The sequence below is a fragment of the Lepisma saccharinum genome, chromosome 7, assembly GCF_977018435.1.
Source record: "Lepisma saccharinum chromosome 7, izLepSacc3.1, whole genome shotgun sequence".
In the NCBI taxonomy this organism is placed as follows: Eukaryota; Metazoa; Arthropoda; class Insecta; order Zygentoma; family Lepismatidae; genus Lepisma; species Lepisma saccharinum.
This window is the reverse complement of record NC_139235.1, coordinates 13,815,727-13,823,563: the sequence shown is the minus strand read 5'-3', so window position 1 is coordinate 13,823,563 and position 7,837 is coordinate 13,815,727.

The following is a 7,837-nucleotide window of genomic DNA, read 5'->3' as shown; positions in this document are numbered from 1 at the left end:
CCTTCACGCGTGGTCGGAAATACTCGGCATAAGACAGCAGAGGGTGGGACGATGAGGGTAGGTGAAGTAAACATACGTCAGTCACGATGAAAGTTTTCCTTCGGCATGTTGATTTCGGAACAAAGAAGTGTTACTATTATGTTATTATAGATAATTTAAATAGCTAAAAATGGTGATAAGTAGAAGGCCTGTTCGCTCTGTTCCATGCTTTTAGTTTATATGTTTTCTATGGCATTGGATCTCTCTCCCCAGCTCGCCACAAGAAAATGTTGATGGGGTGGAGCAGTTTGGTTCCTCGTGTCTTGTTGGACACATACTGTTCCTCCTGTCCTTAAGAACTTTGTAGAATATCTCTGTGTAAAGTTGAATTTTAATATTCAGTGTTTGATTTGAACATACATTTTGCTATTAACTGCAACTATAAAAATAACCAAGAAAATTCTGTCGAATTTCCACTCGTCACCTTGAAATGCCAGAATGCAATGGGGAATCCCGATAGCATAGTAGTAACATCATCATGGGGTTACCTGGTGGGAACACATTGCACAGTGGTTCGGATCACACTTTAAACTGTAAGTCCAGTCCCGATCAGCCTATCTCCACATATAGTGGATTTACCAATTCAATTCAAAGCAACGAGAAATGCACCTGGCAGATCAAACATAGTCCCTCACAGCAGCAATGACCTGCCTCCAGCATTCTGAAGACCATTCTATAACTCTGCAGAACGTAAACAAAGGAGGTCATCAAGTGCAATTTGCACCTTGTCTGGGTTTCGAAACTGTCATCCTTTAAGGCATTTGTCCAGTGAATGGAACATATGGTAATAGAAGGAGTCTGGGGAATAAGATGGATGCATCAGTGTTTCCAAACCAAGACAGAGAATGTGAAAACCTTAACCACATGGCCTCGCATTATATGCTTATTAGATGACCCCATGAGTGCTGGTACCAATTTTTATTTAGAGTTTTTGCACATACATTACAGCTACTGATTGTACACAGTGTCATTGATTGTCTGGCCAGGTGGCAGAAGGTTGTGATGCCCGATACTCTTGAGTAGTCCACCAATCACGGAAAATACCTTATTTTGATGCAGTGGTGGTTTTGGTTGTTTTGGAATGGGCTCATATGAATCTAAGCTAACTACTGATGCCGCAGAGTATCGTAAAGAACCAGAAATGGACCCTTCTCCAGACAACAGCAAGGAAACACAGGCATCTACTCGTGTCGCATTCTGAGCATGTAGTCGAGGCATGTGAAATCCATCCAAGCTGATGGAGGTGTTGTCGCATTGTTTCTACACCAACAAAGAATTTTTCTCCCAACTTGTCACAAATTCGACCATTGTCTACTTCCGCAGAGCATCGGCATGTATGTCTGTTGATCTTCCAGATGCGGTCTTTGAGGGATTCATCACCATCCTCGAATCTTGCTACGTTAAGAGTGCTCCTTCGTGTAAGTCACATTCAAGGAACACAGCTTCTGCATACCACGGCTAATCTCGAGAGTTATGGGTTCTTTTCTTTGGAATGTAAATCAGAATGCAGAGATATATGCCAATGGATATAAGGATGAGAATATATATTCTGAAACCTTCACAATTACAAATGTTATATGCTTAAATTCTCAATACAAAATGATATTCTTCTTTTAGGGAAAAGGTTAACTTCTTCTTCTTCTTCTTTCTTCTATGGAGTGGCTAACTTCTTCTTTGGAAAGGTTAACTTTTTCTGTCTTCTATGGAGTGGTTAACTACTTCTTTGAAAAGGTTAACTTCTATTCTGTAGAAGGATTTAAATATTTTTTCTATTCTTCTGTAGAAGGATTAAAATATTTCTTCTATTCTTCTGTAGAAGGATTAAAGTATTTCTTCCATACTTCTGTAGAGGGATTATCTATTCAGTGGCGCAGGAACGGGGGGGTACAGGGGTACATTGTACCCCCTCAAATTTTTGAAGGGGGGCACTACCCCCTAAATTCGTAAATCTCGTTGTACCCCTTGTACCCCCCTTAGATAATTTGACAGACGCAAGGTGCTACTGTTAAAAGAACATATTTTCAATTCTCTCAATAAAAAAGGTTTAGATATATTGTTTATAACTTACAAGCATTATCTTACTTACCACAGAAATTCAAACCATTGTAAACTTATTCTATTCTACATTGTGCTTGCTACTATAATGTAGTTAGTTCTTGGAAACCTCTTTAAGGAGATGGAAATTGTGTAAAATTTCTGTGAAACATTGGAATCAGATAAAGTTTACTCTCAGAAAATCATGCTCCAGATGAATGCTCCTTTGCGTAAGAGGGGGGGTACACTTTTCAAAAGAAGTTGTCGCGTCGATTCAAAGACAATATACGTATAAATCTTCATCAGAAGAGTATATGACTGACCTTTTCTTTTGAATTTCTAATGAAATTTTCCGAAACGAAATACTTACACAAACGAGATGACACATGATAGAGGGTACAATGTACTCCTGTACTTCACCCATAATTTTCATAACTTTGTAAGACGACAGGTCCCGGGTTCGAATCCCGCTTGGGCTTGGTTGTTTGCGAATGTCCATTCATCAATTTCATCATTTCATCACTCATCCCCATCTTCGCAAATTAGCCAAGAAGCACAAAACGCGAAATAAAATAAACTAAATCAATCAATCAATTATAACTTTGTAAGAGGAAAAGCTATACTTAAACCTATATATTAAGAGATTTTTGAACATAGAGATGATACTGAGACAAGAAAAGTCTGTGTTTCCTCTCAAATTTCGAAACGAGACTGAAATAAATATCTGCAAAATCAAATCGAGGCGATACTTGATGTCCTAGATGATCTCGTTCGAAACTCTGGTATCATATTTGAAGAAATTGGTAAAAATAAATTTAAATTACTGTGTGTCTTATCCAGACATACCGAGTGTATAATTTATTGACTTTTTTTTTTAAATGTCGTGTATTTTGTTTACTGTAATTGCAAAGTTAATCAATCCATTAGTGACAATTGCGAGCCTGTGATGTCCGGTTTAATTTATTTAGAATATAATTAAGTATTTCGACGGTTCACAGCATCGAAACAAGATATAAAGCAGAAAAACGTTATTAAGAAAAGTTTTGCTTTAATGACATATACGTTGTAAAACTTTGAGTGGTGACACAATACTAAACATTTCGTGGGTCAGAACGAGATAGTATATCGCCTTGTAATTGAAGGGTCCAACATGCACAGGGCTTTGGATTCCACTTTAAACTGCAGATTCAGTCCCGATTAGCCCATGAAGTGAATATACATAGAATAAGTTTTAACAGCTTCTGAGTAGACACCGAAACTAAAGAAAAGAACGAGAAGGACCTCACCACACAGGAGACGAGATGAGGCTGTGACAATTCTCGACTCGTCTCATCTCGATATCATTCCTACGTAAAACGAAAGGTTTCCCTTTCCTAGACATTAAAACAGGGTGCAATTTGTGATTTTATCAGAGGACGAGAACTTACTTTTACCTAAGTATTAGATATAGTACTTAGAATTGGACATTAATCGCTTAAAATCTAATTTTGATATCGAATGCAACACAAACACAACGCCATGTGAAGTTAAACCCTAAAGTCAAACTGGAAGAAAATTACATTAGTCAAACGAATGCAGGAGATAAATGAGACTCACTGCAGGTCCTATGGTTTGCCAGTTGGCTTGTCAATGGCACAGTGTTACCTAGACTTGCTTCAATTTCTTGCAATTTTTTCTGCATGAAAGCATTGCACTGGGGGTATAAGGAAAGTAATAATATGTTTGAAACTTCTAAATGATTTTTCTAATCAGTTAAGGTTAGGTTTATGACATTTCACATTCGGCTGGTAGATATTGGTAGATTTTGGATTGAATTCACAAGGTCTTTGAGCGAGATGAGAAATTTTGATTGAGTGATTTGGTTTATTTTACTTCGCATTTCTGCCACTTTTGGCTAATCGCGAAGATGAGGATGAGTGATGATATGATGAAATTGGGACACTTACAAATAACACCCATGCCCAGGACGGGATTCGAACCGGGGACCTCTGGCGTCGTAGAACGCTATGCTAACCCCTCCGCCACGGAGGCCGGCGAGGTGGGATTGTTTTGGATTTTCTTTGTAGATGCGAAAATCTTTAACTGTGATGCGCACATGCTTTTGCTTACATTAAAGTTCACCTTTTCATGTAAACGAGGAATTGACAAGTCACCTTAAAACATGCATATATCTGCATTTAATACTACTACATACGAAAAGAAACCTTGGCCGGCTCTTCATATTGTCCACCGAAGATTGAAAAGAAAAAGAAAACAACTTTCGAGCGTTTGGCTTGCTCTGAGATCTGAACTATTTCGGTTTTGTATATGTAATTATAGTACTTTCAGTGCTTCAAGAGCATCATTATGTACAACTAATTATGTTACAAATCACATGCATAACTTGGTGTGGGCAAGGGGGGCCTTACCTCCCCCCCCAAAAATATTCAGATTTATTGAAATTTACAGGTTTGGGGACCTGAGGAGCAAAGTAGCAATATTTGTGATTTCGCAAACGCCACAGTTATTTAGCAATTACGTAATCCTGGATGCTGATTTTATGGGATGGAAAACTTTTAGTCTCTATTCCACCAAAGTTAAGCCCCAGGTTTGATTTGTTGAATGATTTGTGTTTTTTAAGTCCATTTTATGCACAGAAAGGCTAATCGGGACTGGACCTACAGTTTAAAGTGGGATCCGAACCACTGTGTGCATCCACCGGGTATCGAATCCAGGATCCCTTGATTACAAGGCAATGACGCTACCACTGCTCCATCGGATAGTGGCCGCGGTGGCTCAGTCGGTAACGCGTCTGACTACCATGCTCAAGGTCCCGGGTTCGATCCCCGGCCGGTTCAAATCCGGGAACTTTTCTAACGGTGGAAGTGGCCCCGGCGCACACCCAGCGTCGAATAACATGGGTACCTGGGGGAAACCCTGGGGGGTAAAGGCGGTCAGGGGCGTGATGCTGATCACATCACCCCCACTCACGACCAGATCAAGAAAGTGTGGGGCGTTACCCTCACACCCCCTATACGCCTTCACGGCGTGGTGCTATGCACAGTGTTACACTTTACCTTTACCTTTACTGCTCCATCGGGGAGACCCTCCCAGGTTTGATTTTAACTCCTCAAAATTAGACCCAACGTCTTATTTTTCCCTCTCAAAATTAGGCCCCAAGTCTTGATCTTCCCCCTTCAAAATCAGGCCACAAGTCTGATTTTATGCCCTCAAAATTAGGTCCAAGTCTGATTCTGCCCCTCAAAATTAGGCCATAGTTTGATTCTGCCCCCTCAAAATTAGGTCCCAAGTTACGCCCATGTTACAAATAAATGCTTTGTCAAATGTTTTATAAATATTCCAGACTTAGACCTCTTACGAGTTGATCGGGAACCATCTCAACTCAGTATTTTTAAAAAATACAACACCCTATAGATGTCTGAGGAAATACCGAATACAATTTTCACATTTCGAACTCCTGATTTTCCGTTTCGTTAAATTCAAAATGAGCCCATGAACAAGGTCCAGGGCTTTATATTTTTCGGAATTGGTATCTGGTTAAAATCTGTTTTTAAAATGACCATAGATACTAAGAAAAATAAAGAAATAAAAATTATTTATGCAAATTTTCAATTTAAAAAAAAACAGGAAATTCGTGTGTGTGTATATATATATATATATATGAGAGGCTGAATTTTGTACCCCCCCAAATGAAAAACGTTCCTGCGCCACTGTATCTATTTCTTCTATTCTTCTGTAGAAGGATTAAAAGATTTCTTCTATTCTTCTGTAGAAGGATTAAAAGATTTCTTCTATTCTTCTGTAGAAGGATTAAAATATTTCTTCCATTCTTCTGTAGAAGGATTATCTATTTCTTCTATTCTTCTGTAGAAGGATTATCTATTTCTTCTATTCTTCTGTAGAAGGATTAAAAGATTTCTTCTATTCTTCTGTAGAAGGATTAAAATATTTCTTCTATTCTTCTGTAGAAGGATCATCTATTTCTTCTATTCTTCTGTACAACGATCATCTATTTCTTCTATTCTTCCGTAGAAGGATCAAATACTTCTTGTATTCTTCTATAGAAGGCTTAACTACTTCTTCTATTCTTCTGTAGAAGGATCAACTATTTCTTCTATTCTCCTATAGAAGGCTTATCTACTTCTTCTATTTTTCCGTGGAAAGATTAACTTCTTTTCTTTGGCATGAAGCCCAAATTTGACTAACAAAACTCAGATGTATTTTGGGGTAACAAATCTGGATATAGCACCACCTAGTTAACGACCAAAGGGACAACCCAGGATTTCTAATTAAGAGCGCTACCTATGGTCCAGTGTGACTAAAGTCAGCTAGGCTTCGGGGCGACAAATATCAAATATAGTGCCACCAAGGGGAAACAACCAAAAACGTAATGAGGCGTTCCTCCTCGCCAGAGAGAAAAAGACACAGATTCGAATCAACATCTTGACTTCATTACTCTCCTATATGTCTAATTCATGAGTATTTTGTTAATCATTATATTTCCTGTATTACTTTGTTCCTTAGCCTACATTTACAATGATTTAATCTGTACTCATTATCTTTCATTTGTTTTGTCTACTTTAATCACTTTCCGTCTCTAATTTCATTATCAATTTACTTTCCGCCTTTCCGTCATGCTGCGACCTATTGTTGCTTCCCTATGTTGATCATTGAGTTCGGCTGATCAGGCATGTAACAATCTTTGAAGCCACTCTTGATCTGCCCACTCATTCACCACATCATCATTGCTGAAAGCCTTGTGTATTTTCATTCTGGATGCAGTTTTCCACTTTCAAGTTTATTGATTGATTGAGTTGGCGTTTTAAGTCCATTTTATGTACAGTAAGAATAATCGGGACTGGACCTACAGTTTAAAGTGGGATCCGAACCACTATGTGCCTCCACCAGGAATCGAACCTGGGACCCCTACTTTCAAGTTTAAATTCATTCAGCATACAGGTAATTGACATGTTGTTTGGAGCACTTATGCTTTACCTGCCCTCACCGACGTTCATGTTGAACTGCGCCGACCAGAACCATCCGGATGAAGGTGCATCCACCAGCAACTGTATCGTCTCACCTGTGTAACCTTGGAACTTGCAGTCTGACGAGCATGTGACATCTGGCATCTTCAGAAATCGACAGAACTTTCTTGGTTATCTTTATGGTTGTCACCCTCCTAATAGATATTGAATCAATGCACCCTGCTCACACGATAATGGATTTGAAATAAAACACCAGCCATGCTAAGTCATACGATCCCTGTAACCTTAACCTTCAAGTGCCTAGAACCAAACTATTCTTGATTTGTTACACTTGATAACATGATCTTACTTTAAGGACAGAAAACCACTGGAGGTAGAGTGAAGGGTTTCAGTTGATCACACTTCTGTGTACACTTATTAGTGAATTTTTCAATGTAATAAGAAAATAAGTGAAGACTAATTTTGACATAAAATCATTTCAGATTACATACTTAAACCTTTTCAGTGAGGAGGAATATTTTTCAATTGATTTGATTTGATTTATTTTACTTGACTTTTCTTCCACTTTTGGTTAATTGCAAAGATGAGGATGAGTGATGATATGATGAAATTGGTGAAGGGACACTCAGAGAACACCCATTCCTAGACTGGGATTCGAATCCGAAACCCCCTGTGTTAACCACCCTGCATGGAGGTTGGCATTTCTCACATTGAGAAAAAATTTATAAGGACTTAAACAAATAGCTTCTTCCTTTTTGAAGTGACCGTTTGTGGTTTTG